Here is a 14,531-nt window from a genome sequence, read left to right as displayed (position 1 = left end):
GATCTAAAAAACTTTACAAGGACAGTGACTTTTCTGTCAAAAAAGGAGCCAAATGGTATCAAATGGACTGAAAGTGAGGGTGGGGGTGAGGGACAAGGCCAGGAATCCATTCAGGAAAGCTGGTAACTGTCCCCAGGGAACTGGCAGGGGAAAAAGGAAGACAGGAGGCATGCAAGAGCGAGAATCCAAAAAAGTTAAAATGGTTAGGAGAGAAAACTCCCAAAAGACCCTGGAGTACATTGTAGGTGAGTAGGACAATAGCAGTCTTTTCCTTTGTTGAGGACAGGGGAGGAGTCTCTATTCGGTTGCAAACTCCAGTTGAGGGCTGGGGATTGAGGGCTTCCCAGAAAGCACCACAAGAAGACGTCACACCACTCTCGAAGGCATCCGAAGCAATCCTGGTACTGCTTGGCATTGGCACCACCAGTGTCCCTCAGCCATTCTCGGAGGAGGTTTTCATCTTTAGCACCAGAAACTGGCCAAGGACAACATAGGCCTTGTCAAAGCCCCTTTCCTGCAGCTTCTTGTCCATAACTTCACCAATCCCAGCCAGGCTTCCTCCTGGCTTTTCCCCCACGGACTCTGCCACAAAGTCTCGGTGCTTTTGAGAGGTTGTAATCTTGCTCCTGTTCAGGTTTAATCATCAGCTTCAGTTCTCATAATGGTTCCTCCTGCCACCCATCCGCTCAAGCCACTAGAACTTTCCCCTATACCATAATTTATTTAACCAATTTTATATTTAGTTTTTATGGACATTTGTTTCCAGAATTTCCTGTTAAACAAAACCGTAACAAATATCCTTAAACTTGCATCTTTGTGTACTTATCTGATATCTCGGGTAAATTTCTAGAAATGGAATTGCTATGTCAAACTGTAACCAAATTTTAATTTTGGATACATATTACAAAATTCTTCTCTGCCAGCAACATGAGAATGCATTTTCCTATACTCTTCAAAAAAACCAGAATTGCTAAACAAGCACGTTTATGGAAATTGAAAGCAAGTTATCAATATCAGTATAAATATAATATATAAACAAATGTATACATTTATATATTTATACATAAATATGTAAATGTAATAAATATAAAGCAAAGCAGTTTAAAAGTAATAATTTAGTAATCTTTTTATTAATAAATCATATAAACAAAGCTCTTCAGTCAGCTTCGAAGAGTCCAGTATTATTTTCTTTTTTTGGGAGAATATCCGGTTTCTTTAGGGAAGCAGTGAATCATGGCTAAATTCTAGAAGCCTGGACCTTCTCTTAGTTTGGAAGGGCTTATATAAAAGTTCTGACACTTGGGGGGCCGAGGTGGGTGAATTACCTGAGGTCAAGGGTTCGAGACCAGCCTGGCCAACATGATGAAACCCCATCTCTACTAAAAATACAAAAAACAGCCAGGCGTGATGGGGGGCACCTGTAATCCCAGCTACTTGGGAGGCTGAGGCACAAGAATCACTTGAACCTGGGAGGCAGAGGTTGCAGTGAGCCAAGATCACACCACTGTATTCCAGCCTGTGCAACAGAGTGAGACTCCATCTCAAAAAAAAAAAAAAAAAAAAAAAGTTCAGAAGTATATCTTTGATGTTTTTGGCTTTTCAGCCCTTTCCAGTATGGTTTTTCCTTACCATTCCATTGAAGCTTTTTTGATATCTTACTTGATCCTTCAACAGTTGTCAAAACAGCATAATGACAGACACAACGCTTCCTTTTTCTTCCCCTTCTTTTTTTATGTTTCGGAAACATCTTCCCTCGGCTTCTGTCCTTTCTTTTATCTCCCCTTCTGCTACTTCTCTCTTTTTTTTCCCTCGTTTCCTTTTTTTTCCCTAGCCATTAACTTGGAGTTCTACATATCTCCAGCCTCTAGGAAGTCACTTCTTGCTTCTCCCTTGTTGATCCTGTTCATTCCCCTGGTTTCATCTATACATGTTTACTCTCATTTATTTTTATTTTTTTAATCCCTCACTCCACTCCCACTCTTTCCCCTTCTGAGTCTCCAGTGTCCACTTTCTACTTTGTATGCTTTTGCATACCCATAACTTAGCTCTCACTTATAAGTGAGAACATGCGGTGTTTGATTTTCCATTCCTGAGTTAATTCACTTAGCATAATGGCCTCCTCTTTCAAGTTGCTACAAAAGACATTATTTTGTTCTTTTTTAAGGCTGAGTAGTATTCCATGGTGTATATATTAATGTATCACATGTTCTCATCTACTCCTCAGTTGATGGGCACTTAGGTTGATGTTTACTCTCATTTATATTTAATCCAAACCCACATATTTGGCTGTGAACTGAACATGTCGACTTGGGTGTTTCACAGGCACATCAAAAGTCAAAACTGAAATAATGTGCCCTCCCAAATGTAATTTTCCTCTAGTAACCTCCACTTCAGTAAGGACTCTACCCAGCTGCTCAAACCAGAAACCTAGAAGTCATCCTTAACTCTCTTCTTAATATCCCATATCCATTCAATCACCAAGTCCTGTGGATTCTACTTCTTGAAAATTTTTAGAATCTTCCCACTTTCCTCCTATTCTTACTTTGGTAGCTTTTAGGCCACCAAATTTTCCAGGAAAATGATGGTCTCCTGGATTATTGCAGGACCTCCTGTAGTAACAAAAATTGGATACCTATGAAGTGCCAGGTACTGTTCTAGGCATTGGAGATAAAGTAGTAACCAGGAAAGAAAGACCCTGCTTTCATGGAACTTGCACTCCAATGAAAGAAAGATAATAATTAAACAAATAAATGAATATATACGTTAGTTCTTGCATTGCTATAAAGAAACATTTGAGGATGGGTAATTTATTAAAAAAAAAAGAAGAAGAAGAAGAAGAAGAAGAAGAAGAAGAAGAAGAAGAAGAAGTTTGAGCCANAAGAAGAAGAAGAAGAAGAAGAAGAAGAAGAAGAAGAAGAAGAAGAAGAAGAAGAAGTTTGAGCCAGGCACATTGGCTCACGACTGTAATCCCAGCACTTTGGGAGGCCAAGGTGGGCGGATCGCTGGAGGTCAGGAGTTCGAGACCAGCCTGCCCAACATGGTGAAACCCATCTCTACTAAAAAAACTAGCCAGGCATGGTGGTGTGCACCTATAGTCCCAGCTACTCGGGAGGCTGAGGCGGGAGAATCGCTTGAACCTGGGAGGCGGAGGTTGCGGTGAGCTGAAATTGCACCACTGTGCTCCAGCCTGGGCAACAGAGAAAGACCTTTGTTCCAAAAAAAAAAAAAAAAAAAAAGAAAGATAAGAAAAGTGGTTTTATTTTGGGCTACAGTTTAACAGGCTATACACAAAACATAGTACTGGTATCTGCTTCTGGTGAGGGCCTCAGGAAGCTTACAATCATGGCAGAAAGCAAGGGGAGCTATATATCACATGACAAGAGGAGAAGCAAGAGACAGAAGGGGGAGGTCCCAGACTCTTTTACAACAGCCAGATCTCATGTGAACCCACTGAGTGAGAACTAGCTCATTAGAAAGGGGATGGCAATAAGCCATTCATGAGGGATCTACCCCTGTGACCCAAACGCCTCCCACTAGGCCCTACCTCCAATATTGGGGATTACACTTCAACATGAGATTTGGAGGGGACAAACATCCAAACCATATCAATATGATTAGTTTAGATCATGCCGAGGTTTATGAAAGAGGTAGGTTTGAGAAGATGGTGGCTTGAATTTGAGTGTTAGCAGTGGAACTGACAGCAGTGGGTGACTGCACTTCCCCCATATACTCTTGACCGTTGTTCAGTCCATTGCCACGCTGCCAGTAGAGTAGTCTTTTTAAAGCAGATTTTTTTTTTTTTTTACTTTGAATTTCAGGGGTACCTGTGTAGGTTTGTTATATAGATAAATTGTGTGTCATGGGGGTTTGGTATACAGATTATTTCTTCACTCAGGTGATAAGCATAGTACCCAATAGGTAGTTTTTGGATCCTCACCCTCCTCCACCCTCAAGTAGGCCCCATGTCTATTGTTCCCTTCTTTGTGTCCATGTGTACTCAATGTTTAGCTCCCACTTATAAGTGAGAGTATGTGGTATTTGGTTTTCTGTTCTGTGTTAGTTTGCTTAGGATGATGGCTCCAGCTGCATCCATGCTGCTGCAAAGGACATGATCTCATTCTCCTTATGGATGCATAGTATTCTATGGTGTTTATGTACCACATTTTATTTAACCCAGTATACTGTTGATGGGCATCTAGGTTGATTCCATGTCTTTGCTGTTGTGAACAGTGCTGCGATGAAGATACACGTGCATGTGTCTTTATGGTAGAACAATTTATATTCCTTTGGACATACACACAGTAATGGGATTGCTGGGTCAAATGGTAGTTCTGTTTTAAGTTCTTTAGAAATTGCCAAATTGCTTTCCATGGTGACTGAACTAATTTATATTCCCACCAACAGTGTATAAGCATTCTCTTTACTCTGCAACCTCACCCAGGGTCTGTTGTTTTTCAACTTTTTAATACTATTAAAGCAGATTTTAGTTATTATTCAACAATATTTACTAAACACCTATTTAGAGACAGATGCTGTTCTATGTACTTGAATAGATCAGTGAACTAAGTAAAGCTACTTGTCTCTGTGGAAATTATGTTCTAGCAAGAGACAGTTGATAATTGTATTAGTTCGTTTTCACACTGCTGATAAAGACATACACAAGACTGGGCAATTTACAAAAGAAAGGGGTTTAATGGACGTACAGTTCCACGTGGCTGGGCCAGGCCTCACAATTATGAAGGAAGGCAAGGAGGAGCAAGTCACATCCAACATGGATGGCAGCAAAGAGAGAGGGCTTGTGTAGGGAAACTCCCGTTTGTATTTATTTATTTATTTTAACTTAAAAGTAAACTTTAATGTCAAAAATGCAAACCTGAGGAGGGCAGAAAGATCACACACAAGGTTGCCACTTCATACTTGTATGGCTGCACAGCAGCCGGCAGAGGCGCTCCTCACTTCCCAGACAGTGCGGGGGCCAGGGAGAGGCGCTTCTCACTTCCCAGACGGTGCGGGGGCCAGGGAGAGGCGCTCCTCACTTCCCAGACGGTGCGGTGCGGGGGCCAGGGAGAGGCGCTCCTCACTTCCCAGAGGGTGAGGCGGCCAGGCAGAGGCGCTCCTCACTTCCCAGACTGTTGGGTGGCCAGACAGAGACAATCCTCACTTCCCAGACGGTGCGGGGGCTGGGCAGAGGCGCTCCTCCCTTCCCAGATGGTGGAAACTCCCGTTTTAAAAACCATCAGATCTCATGAGACTTACTCACTACCAGGAGAACAGCATGGGAAAGACCCGCCCCCAGGATTTAATTACCTTCCACCGAGTTCCTCCCACGATACATGGGAATTGTGGGAGTTAGAATTCAAGATGAGGTTTGGGTGGGGACACAGCCAAACCATATCAACAATAAACATAATAAATATATGAATGCAGTATATTAGAAGTTATAGTGTTATGGGGAAAAGGAAAAGTACTGCAGGGTAGTGGAAGTTATGGGTAGGCTGCAATGTTAAATAGGGTAGTCAGGATAGGCCCCAACTAGAGGGTGAGATTTGGACAAAGACTGAAGGTAGTGAAGAGATGCTCTGTGCTGGGAGTGTGACTGAGTGTTGAGTGACAGAAGGAAGCCAACGAGACTACAACAAGAGAGTGAGGGAAGGGCGGTAAGAGATGAGGTCAGAGAAGTAACTTCTTTTTTGCTTAAAGTCCTTCAAAGGCCTCCATTGCTCTTAGGATAAAGTTCACAGTTTTGACACAGTCCACATAGTTTTTATGATCTGGCACAACTTACCTCTCCGTCCTCAACTGCCCCTTCCTTTCCTCTCATTTGCACTCTCTCAGTCAAGACATAATGTACTTCTTTCAGGTTTTCCCAGTAGACCAATCTGTCTTTCACTTAAGAGCCATCACATGTACTGGTTTCCTCTGCCAGGAATGCTCTTTCTCCCTCTCTTCAATAAGCTAATTTCCATTTAGCTTTCCTACGTTAGGGACTTTCTGTGCCTTCTGCAAACTTAGGTTAGACAGTGAAAACACAGGCTCCCTTTGTCTTCTAGGACATCTATTTGGCAGCCCTTCGCACACCTGGGACTGTTACCTGATTAAATGGTTGGTTGGTTGTCTTCCTCCTTGTAGTTAATCTCTATATGGGGTCTGCCCACTAGTTTACCTTTGTATTGGAGTTGCTGGCACATAGTAGGCACTTAATAAATATTTATTGACTAACTGACTTACAGTCAAATTGAGAAAGCATAGGTTTTCTTTTCCCTCAATTCCTCCTATGTGTATATGAATAAGAAATCTGCCAGGATAGCAGCTTTTTTCAACCCAGGTCTCCTTTGCTTTTTTTTTTTTTTTTAAGATAGATTCCAGCTCTGTTGCTCAGGCTGGAGTGCAGTGGCTCTATCTCGGCTCACTGGAACCTCCATCTCCCAGGTTTAAGAGACTCTTGTGCCTCAACCTCCAGAATAGCTGGGACTATAGGCATACGCTGCCATACCTGGCTAATTTTTGTATTTTTAGTAGAGGCAAGCTTTCACCATGTTGGCCAAGCCGGTCTCAAACTCCTGGCCTAAAGTGATCTACCCACCTTGGCCTGCCAAAGTACTAGGATTACAGGCATGAGCCACCGTGCCTGGCCTCCTTTGCTTTTCAAAGCTTTGAAATTAATTGCTCTTGTCCCCAGTATTTAGCTTCTCTCATTTTCATTATTGAGATATAATTTGTGTGTCATAAAATGCCCTTTAAAAATGTACAATTAGTGGTTTCTCGGATTGTCACAAACTTGTGCACCCATCACCTTTATCTAATTCTAGAACATTCTTATCACTCCATGAGCATAGTAGCCACTTCCCATTTCCCCATCCTGTCACCACCTGACAACTTCTAATCTGTTTTCTATCTCTGTGGATTTACCTCTTCTGAACATTTCATATAAATGGGATCATATAAGTGGTCTTTTGTGACTGGCTTTTTTTCCTTAGCATAATGTTTTCAAGGTTTATCCATGTTGTAGCATGTATCAGTTCTTAATTCCTTTCTATTGCTAGATAATATTCCATTATTCAGATGTACCACATTTTATTTATCCATTAATCAGTTAATAAACATTTCAGTTGTTTCCATTTTGACTGTTATGAATAATACCACTGTGAACATTTGTGTACAAGGTTTTGTGAATATATGCTTTCAGTTCTCTTGGGTATATGCCTAGGAACAGAATTCCCGGATCATATGGTAATTCTGTGTTTAACTTTTTGAGGAGCTGCCAGACTGTTTTCCAAAGTAGCTGCACCATTACATCCCCCAAGGCAACGTATAAGTATGTTGTAAGGCCTAAAATTAAAGCCCAATATTATGTGCCGCCTCAACATCTGGCAGAAACCGGGAAGGTCTCCAATCACCTAAGTGCAAGGTCTCCTCCTTATTGTGCTCCTGTGGATAAGGTTTCCTAGCCAAACAACCCTCCTTAACCAAAGGATGAGACACTGTTCTTTTCTTTGATTTTTTTTAGGGCTGGGGTCTCACTCTGTTGCCCAGGTTGGAGTGCAGTGGCATAATCATAGCTCATTGTAACCTCCAATTCCTGGACTCAATCCTCCTGCCTCAGCCTCTAAAGCAGCTGAGACTATAGGCATTAGCCACTATACCCAGTGGCACTGTTCTTTCTTATCCCTGAGTAGCAAGCTTCAGTTCCTTGCCAGCCTGTGTCATTACTCAAACAAGCCAATCACATCCTCCCAGGGGAGCTGGGGGGCACTGCACTCTCTTGATACCATAAAGGCTGCCTCCCACACCCCTGATTGTTCACTGTTTTTTAATCCAGGCCTTACATGATGTTTTCCTCCCTTGGGGATATGAATACATGTTACTAATAAACTCCTGTCAGTCTTATCTGTCTATATCAGGTGTGTTTGACCATGTTTGCAACCGTAGGGCAGGAATTCCTCCCGTATTAGCAGGGTGAATAGGAGACAATCGAAACAATGAGGGTTTTGATTCTTCCACATCCTTGCTAACACTTGTTATTGTCTACCTTATTTTTTTATTATAACCACCTTAGTGGGCATGAAGTGACATCTTGTTGTGTTTTGCTTTGCGTTCTCCTGATGTTGAACATCTTTTCAAGTCTACAGCCATACCACCCCAAATGCGCCTAACCTCATCTGAACATATTTTCATGTGCTTATTGGCCATTTGTATATCTTTTTTTGAGAAACGGCTGTTCAGATACTTTGCCCACTTTCTAATTGGGTTTCCTGCACTTTTATTGTTGAGTTTTAACAGATATATATGTATTTTGAGTCAGGGTCTCTTTCTGTTGCCCAGGCTGTAATGCAGTGGCAAAATCATGGCTCACTGCAGTTTCAGACTCCTGAGCTCAAAGGATCCTCCCACGTCAGGCTCCCAAGTAGCTGTGACTACATATGTGCCACCACATCCAGCAAAAATTTTTTTTTTTTTTTTTAAGAGACAGGATCTTACTAAGTTGCCCAGGCTGAGTTGTAACAGTTCTTTATATGTGCTGGGTATTGCCTCCCATTCTGTGGACTGTCTTTTCATTTTCTAGATAATGTCCTTTGAAATACAAACATTTTTAATTTTAATGAAGTCCAATTTATTTTTTTCTTTTGTTGTTTGTGCATTTGGTGTCATATCTAAGGTCACGAAAATTTCTTCTTTAAGGGTTTTATAATTGTAGCTTTTACATTTAGGTCTTTGACGCATTTTGAGTTAATTTTTGTATATGATGTAAGGCAGGGCATTATGGCCGAATTGTGTTTCCCCCTACCCCCAAAATTCATATGTTGAAGTCATAACCCCTAGTTACTCAGACTGTGACAGTATTTGGAAATAGGGTCTTTAAAGAGGTAATTAAGTTAAAATGAGCTCATTAGGGTGGGTCCTAGTCCAATATAACTGATATCCTTAAGAGGAGATTGGGACGCAGGCATGTATGGAGAGAAGATCATGCAAAGTCACAGGGAGAAGACGGCCATCTGCGAGCCAAGGCGTGAGTAGCCTCAGAAGAAACAAACCTTGCTGACACCTTGATCTTGGACTTCTAGCCTCCAGAACTGTGAGAAAATAAATCACTGTTGTTAAGCAATCCAATCTGTGATTCCTTTTTATGGCAGCCGTAGCATACCAATACACTAGGGGTACACCTTCATCCTTTAGCACATGGCTGTCTACTTGTCCCCATACCATTTGTTGAAAAGACTCTTATTTCTCCTTTAGATGGTCTTGGCATCCTTGTCAAAAATCAGTTGACCATAGACACAGTTTTATTTCTGGACTCTCTATTCCCTTATCTGCGTGTCTGTTCTTACACCAGTGCCACAGTCTTGATTACTGTAGCTTTGAAATAAGTTTTGAGATAAGGAAGTGTGTGTTCTTCAGCTTTGTTCTTCCCTTTCAAGATTGTTTTGGCTCTTCCAGGTCCCTTGCATTTTCATATGAATTTTAGGATCAGTTTGTCAGTTTCTGCAAAAAAGGCAATAGGATTTTAATAGGGATTGCTTTGAATCTGTATCCATTGAGGAGTAATGCCATCTGAATGTAAACCAAAAATAAAATCCTAAGCCCCCTGACCATCTCTTACCTCAGCCCCTTGAGAAGGGCATCTCAGAGGTAACCTGAAAAATCAAATTCAGCCCATGATGGGGGAAGGTGGGAGTCAGACATGCCCCATTATGCCATCTTCCCTTTTGGAATTACCAATAGAAAAGACTTGTTAAGTCTGTTAAACATTTACAATCCATTCTCTCCAACCCTGCTATCTGGAGGCTTCACCTGCATGATAAAACCATGGTATCCACAACCCGTTATCTTAACCCAGACATTCCTCCACAACCCGTTATCTTAACCCAGACATTCCTAAGTCTTTGGAAAACAACTTAACTCTTTCACCCAATTGCCAATAAGTAAATCTTTGAATCTACGTGTGACTTGGAAGCCCTCACTTTCGGTTGTTTCACCTTTCTGGACTGAACCAATGTACATCTTCCATGTATTTGATTGATGTCTCATGTATTCCTAACATGTATAAAACTAAGCTGTTCTCCGACCACCTTGGGCACATGTTTTCATGATCTGAAGGCTGTGTCGTGGGCCATTGGTCATTTATATTTGGCTCAGAATAAACATCTTCAAATATTTTACAGAGCTTGACTCTTCATCAACATTAAAAATATTGAGACTTTTGATCCATGAACATGAGGTGTTTTCACATTTATTTAGGTCTTACTTAATTTCTTTTGATGATACTTTATGGTTTTTAGCATACAAAAGTCTTAAAGCACTTTTTAAAATTTAATTCTGACTTTTATTCTGCTTGATGCTATTGTGAATTGAATTGTTTGTTAATTTCATTTTCACTGCATCATTACTGGTATCCAAAAATACAACTGACTTTTTTTTTTTTTTGAGACAGAGTCTCACTCTGTCACCCAGACTGGAGTGCAGTGGCATGATCTCAGCTCACTGCAAGCTCCGCCTCCTGGGTTAAATACAACTGACTTTTCTATATTGATCTTATAACCTGCAACCTTGCTGAACTCATTTTCAGCTTTAATATTCATGTATGTGTATTGTGTGTTTCCCAAGATTTTTGAAATACAAGATGTCATTGTATTAGTGCGTTTTCATGCGGCTAATAAAGACATACCTGAGACTGGACAATTTACGGAAGAAAGGGATTTATTGGACTTACAGTTCCACGTGGCTGGGGAGGCCTCACAATCGTGACGGAAGGTGAAAGGCACGTCTCACGCGACTGTGGCAAGAGAGAGAATGAGCAAAGTGAAACAAGTTTCCCCTTATCAAACCATGAGATCTCACAAGACTTATTCACTACCATGAGAACAGTTTGGGGGAAACCACCCCCATGATTGGATTATCTCCCACCGGCTCCCTCCCACAACACGTGGGAATTATGCGAGTACAATTCAAGATGAGATTTGGGTGGGGACACAAAGCCAAATTGTATCAGTCATCTTGTAGAGATATTTTTACTTCTTCCTTTCTGATTTGGATGCCTTTTCTTTCTTTTTCTTGCCTAATTCCTCTGACTAAAACCTGCAGTACTGTTAGAATAAGTAACTAGGCAGACATGAACAGGACAGGAGAGGGCCCTCCTCCCCTGGAATGTCAGGTCACCATCAGGTAATGGTCAGGCAGTTGTTAAACTACCTAAGATAATGGTTGTAGCTTCTGCCAGGGAAAGGCTGTCTCCCAATAGATAGAAAACACCTGAAGCTGGTGATCAGCAGCTTCTTAATAAGATCTCAGGATTTGGGCAAGTAGGTTCAAGCATGCCCACTAGGGGGCAAAATGGTGGAGTTTCACTGGTATATGACCCTCCTCTGGGAACACTTGACTGGTAAGGGAAAAAATATCTCAAATGAGCATGCATACAACTTCAGTAAACACACTGTACATGTGGCCCCGCCCAAGGACTGGCAGGCCACTGTGCATGTGGACAACCCACCCCAAGGGAAGAATCTGGGGAGAAGAAACACAAACCCTGGAATTATGCCAATGTATAAAACCGTAAGTCGGGGTCAGACAGTACACTTGGATCTCTCAAGTTGCCCGCTTGGCTCTCTTCCAAGAATACTTTACTTCCTTTCATTCCTGCTCTGAAAGTTTTAAATCAATTCTCACTTCTACTCAGAAATTTGCCTTGATCTCTCACTCTGCCTTATGCCGTCTTGGACAAATTCTTCTTATCGAGGAGGCAAGAATCAAGTTGCTGCAGACCTGTAAAGATTGACTGCTAACAGTACGTTGAATGGAAGTGGCAAGAACAAGTGTCTTGTTCCTGATCTCTTTTACTCTCTTTCAGAAAAAATTTGTTTTCCTTAGAACTTCATTTCTGGATTACTACTATCACCATTATCACTGTAACCACCTGACAGGTGCTTCCTGCCCACTGCACAAACAAAATCAATTCATGGAGCATTGCAGTAAAGAAAGAGATTAATTGATATGAAGACAGCCACACTACGCAGGTGATGGAGTTATTACTCAAATCAATCTCATTGAGGGTTAGGGATTTTCCAAAGGTAGTTTGGAAGAAGGGGTAGAGGTGGCTAGACAGTGGATACTTGCTGCTGATTGGTTGGAGGTGCAATCATAGGCGTGTGGAAAACAGTCATCTTGTGTGCTGAGTTGCTTCTGGGTGGAGCCACAGGAGCAGTTGGTGGGTCTAGGTGGAGCCATTGGTGTCATGCAAAAAACCTGAAAAGATATCTAAAAGGCCAATCTTAGTTTCTATAATAGTGATGTTATCTACAGGAGTAATCGGGGAAGTTGCCTGTCTTGTGACCTCCAGAATAATGGCTGATAGTCATGTCCCCACCATAGCAGCATTCAAGCTCCTCTATCTCTCTAGCCTGGTGGTCTCTCATTAGCTTTGCAACGTTGGTTGAGTTTTGGGGAGAGGCTTTTATCATTTAAACTATAAACAAAATGTTTCCCAAAGTTAGCTTGGCTTAATGAATGGCAGCTTGAAGGCTAAAGGTGAGAGGCGAGTTTGCTATATCATATATTCTGCACTGCCATAATTTTCTCACTGTTACAATTTTTGCAAAGGCGATTTCATCACCACCACCTCCTTATCTACTTGCTTAATTTTGAAATTTTTCTATCAGATATTATTCATTTGTCTCTGCCTATTTCACTTACTTTAATATTCAGCTGTTAGAAAGGATCTCTACGTAAAAAACAAGAAATATATTTATATTACAATACTAATTTGTTTATCTTTTTTCCATGTTGCTTGTCTGGTACTACAGTTGATCTTAGCCGAGGGGCTTAGAAGTGATGTTTGTGTGGCTCTGATTTGTATTTCAAGTAGAATCTAAATGCTTAACTGTAACCAAACTTACAGTTAAACTTTCTGGATCTAAACTTTCCTCATGTCAGTAGCTTGCTACTACAGGCCTGGTTTCCATGTCTCAGAATCTATCTGGAATTTCCTAGGATAAATAGCCTTTCATATTCATCATTTTGGCCCCTGTCAAAAGCCTTCCAGCTTACTGTCACTGGGCTGGAAGCTCTCTCCTAAGCCACACTCTGTGTGTCCCATCCTGCTCTGCTTATTAGTTAAGTGTCCCTTCCACAGCTAAAATAACCTCCCGCTATTTCCTTTTAGGACCTTTAATAACCTTCTCATTTCATAATTTTTCACTTGCTCTCCAGCAACTCATCTGCCATTTCCTACTCAAAACTCTCCTAGGACCCATGAAATGCATTATATATTAACATTCATTTATTTTATTCATTTAGCAATGACTTTTGAGGACCAGTTATGAGCCAGGCAGTATGTTTCATGATAGGGAGATACAGAAAGAAATATAGTCCCTTTCCTTGAGTTGTTTAAGTAGTATCTGGCTGGGCACAGTAGCTCACTCCTATAATCCCAGTGCTTTGGGAGGTTGAGGTGGGCCGATCGCTTGAGGCCAGGAGTTCGAGACCAGCCTGGCCAACACAACAAAACCCCACACGACAATACCCCATCTCTACTAAAAATTCAAAAATTAGCTGGGTGTGGTGGCCTGCACCTGTGATCCCAGCTACTGCAGAGGCTGAGGCAGGAGAATTGCTTGAACCTGAGAGGTGGAGGCTATAGTAAACTGAGATGGCACCACTGTACTCCAGCCTGGGCAACAGAGTGAGACTGTCTCAAAAAAAAAAAAAAAAAAAAAAAAAGAAAAGAAAAGAAAAAAAGAAAAAAAAAGTACTATCTGGCAGTCCTTGTAATACATAATAGCAAATGAGACATCTTCCTCTTACTTCTTAATCCAAAAAAATCTGCCCACCAGTCTCCAAAAAGAGAGTGTCCCAACTTATTTTAGTTACGTCATAGTAAGTCCCTAGAGCAGTAGAACTGAAAGTGATTCTTAACCATTGGTATACTTAATAATCATCTAAATCCCAAGGAGTTTGTTTAAAATTAGAATTCCTAAATGCCTCATTCTCCCCGACTCCAACCACCACCCCCATATTCTAAAGCCAGCAGTTGCAGAACAAAAAGAGTAGGAATATTCATGTACTGGTTAGAGCAGGGATTGTCAGCCTTAACTGTATATTAGAATTATTTGTATATTATAATCAGTTTTTAAATTTTTCTGATTCCTGAGTTGTACTCCAGACTAATTTCTTTTGAATGTGTAGGTGGGACTCAAGTATTATTTGTATTGTTATTATTCATTTTTTATTTTTATTTTTGAGATGGAGTCTTGCTCTGTCACCCAGACTGGAGTGCAGTGGCGTGATCTCAGCTCAACTGCAACCTCCACCTCCCAGGTTCAAGCAATTCTCCTGCCTCAGCCTCCCAAGTAGCTGAAATTACAGGCGCACACCACCACACTCGGCTAATTATTTTGTAATTTTAGTAGAGACAGGGTTTTACCATGTTGGCCAGTTTGGTCTCAAACTCCTGACCTCAACTGATCCAGCTGCCTTGGCCTCCCAAAGTGCTGGGATTACAGGTGTCAGCCACCGCACCCGGCCATTATTTTTAAACTCCC

The 14,531-nt window shown here is 41.4% G+C and overlaps 1 protein-coding gene and 1 pseudogene across 1 annotated transcript in view; one reads left to right on the top strand and one right to left on the bottom strand.

Annotated features, from left to right (window-relative positions):
- The window catches only part of RABGAP1L (RAB GTPase activating protein 1 like), an 802,566-nt gene that overhangs the window by 555,219 nt on the left and 232,816 nt on the right, over window positions 1–14,531 (top strand). The gene's annotated exons all lie outside the window — the stretch shown is intronic.
- Window positions 204–14,531, bottom strand: part of LOC112634566 — a 43,236-nt pseudogene continuing 28,908 nt past the window's right edge.

The sequence above is a fragment of the Theropithecus gelada genome, chromosome 1, assembly GCF_003255815.1.
Source record: "Theropithecus gelada isolate Dixy chromosome 1, Tgel_1.0, whole genome shotgun sequence".
Taxonomy (NCBI): Eukaryota; Metazoa; Chordata; class Mammalia; order Primates; family Cercopithecidae; genus Theropithecus; species Theropithecus gelada.
This window is presented reverse-complemented; position numbering and strand designations above follow the sequence as displayed.